Below are 2,370 nucleotides of genomic sequence, written 5' to 3' on the forward strand. Positions count from 1 at the left end.
GCGAGACAAATCTTTTGACCCTAGTTAGTCTATGATTGAAGAATATTTAGTATAAACAAATGAAAGTGCTAAATTAGCAAAATCTAAAAAGTTTTCACATCTACAAGGCTTTAGTCCATCCACTATCCAATCACTCCTTCCTTCGACCTATACTTAAATCCTCTCTCGCTAAAATTTAGGATTAACAAATGTCGAAACTGTCTAGCTTCTTCTTTTTTTTTGACAAAAACTGTTTAACTTCTTAAAATGTGAGAATTGCTTTTTTTCCGTGGAAGAAGGGTGTATTTTCAATTTTTGATAGTATTTTGAGATAACTTTAAGCACTAGTGACATCCTCGACAGGAGCAGGACGGGCAAGTATTCAGGCGGCGGCACCGCACGGCAGGAGCAGGGGCAGCCGGGCACTGGGCAGGCCATCCATCACGTTGCCCCCCAGTATTCTATTGGGTGACTGTACCCTCCTCTCGCTCCTTTTTCCGACTCTTCTCTCGCAACGCTCTCTCCCATCTCTCTATCAGCAGCAGCCACAGCCCAGCCCACAGCCAGCGGCTGCCGTGTTGGTGTGGTGCCTGTCTCTCGCGGTGCGGAAAAGAGAGAAGGGCCTTGTTTAGATATGAAAAAATTTTGGATTTCGCTACTGTAGCACTTTCGTTTGTTTATGGTAAATATTGTCTAATTATAGACTAACTAAGGTCAAAAGATTCGTCTCGTGATTTACAATCAAACTGTGTGATTAGTTTTTGTTTTCGTTTATATTTAATGCTTCATGTGCCGTAAGATTCGATGTGACAGAGAATCTTGAAAACTTTTTGGATTTTAGAGTAAACTGTTTAGTTCGAGAAATTTCAATATTTAGGACTCAATTCGCATGCCTCTCAAGATTTAGGATTCAATTCGTGTGCCTTTCAAAAAATAGGACTAAACATGCGAATTGCTTCAAGATTTAGGATTTTGGCCTTTTTTTCCATCTTTTCCCTTTCATGAAATGTTTGCATGTCTCTCTGTCCTCCTAAATGGACCAAAGTACCCCTGTCTCATTTAGATCAGTTCTGTGCGCTGGATGATGGGCTCCTGATTGCTGCAGCATTAAAAAAACTGAAGCCTACCAGGAACCCAGCCACATAGAGGCAGGTGATTTGGTTTCCTGGGAACTATACTAAACCCTTGTTAGAAAAAAATGTACATTTTGGCACAAAGCAAAGCCAGCACACCATAATATAAACGAGATGTACATATGCTTATATATTCATAAAAATAAAGCAGTCATTATAAGCAAACCATACTAAAGGCACACAGGTTTTCTGGGAACTAAAAACCACACAAAGCCAAAAGAAGCATCCTGGTGCATACAAGTTTTCCTGGGCAACACAAAAGAACCATCGTCTCCTGGAAACTTACAACCATACAACCATACAGTCAACAGAGCCAAAAGAACCTTCAGGTGAATAAAGTTTTCCTTTGAACTTAGAACACAAAAGAGGCTATATAATTATTCTTCAGTTGATCAGGTAGCACTATTTCTTCCCTTCCTTAGAGTGAGCTTTTTCTTAAGTCCTATCCGACGCCTTGCTGGAGACTTGGTGGGAGTGGTAACAATATTTAGTGCCTCTTCTCCGGTTTGGCTGAATACATGGGAACATAGGAGAGGGATGCTTCAGTACATGAACAGAGTTGAGTATATGCATGCTCAATTGAGTAGTTCTTTTTACCTTGTTGTTACAGGTCCAAAACTTGTAGTGATTTGGTTTGACCCTCCTACCTCCACCATTGCTAAAAGTGATTGCCTAAAAATAAAAGGAAATTTCTAGCTAGTTGAGTGTTCATAAAAACTAAAAATGTACAGCTCAAGTCTTTCATACAGTTCATAGAGGTACCTTCTTGTCACAGGACCAGGAGAAGTGTTGATTTGACTTGTGCCTTCTAGCTCTACTATGGCCGATGAGAATTGACTAAAAATAAAGAAAATGGTTAATGTTGTTATATAGAGGAGAAGTGTACAAATCATGTTATTTTCTTTACCTTGCTGTCACAGGACTGTTGTTCTCTGGACTTCCTTGCTCAACAACTTTCTGCCTTTTGCTAGAGCCTGGAGGCCTTCCAGCCTTCCCCTTTTTAGCTCGGCTTTTCCTAAAATTGTGGAGCTGTTAAAAAAATGTAATATTTTAATGAAGCAAAACAAGTGGCAATTTTACCTTTTCTTTGTTCCATTCATCGGGCACTTTGGAGATGACGACCTATGGCCAAGACCTCCGCATTTTTTGCATGTCACTTGCCACTTGCCTTTGCCCCTAGGTTTATTGCCCTTATTTTCAATGCAGCTAGGAATTCTGAGTTTTCTTTGTCTACCAGGCTCCCTCTTTTCGAGAGGCG

The 2,370-nt window shown here is 40.3% G+C and overlaps 1 long non-coding RNA gene across 1 annotated transcript; it reads right to left on the minus strand.

The window, feature by feature from the left end:
- LOC8070419 lies at positions 1,536 to 2,061 on the minus strand. Its single transcript, XR_002451642.1, has 4 exons — positions 2,020 to 2,061; positions 1,875 to 1,949; positions 1,710 to 1,784; positions 1,536 to 1,622 (listed from the first exon to the last, which is right to left on the minus strand). It is a non-coding gene; the product is annotated as an uncharacterized LOC8070419 (long non-coding RNA).

This window comes from Sorghum bicolor, chromosome 3 (genome assembly GCF_000003195.3).
Source record: "Sorghum bicolor cultivar BTx623 chromosome 3, Sorghum_bicolor_NCBIv3, whole genome shotgun sequence".
NCBI lineage: Eukaryota > Viridiplantae > Streptophyta > Magnoliopsida > Poales > Poaceae > Sorghum > Sorghum bicolor.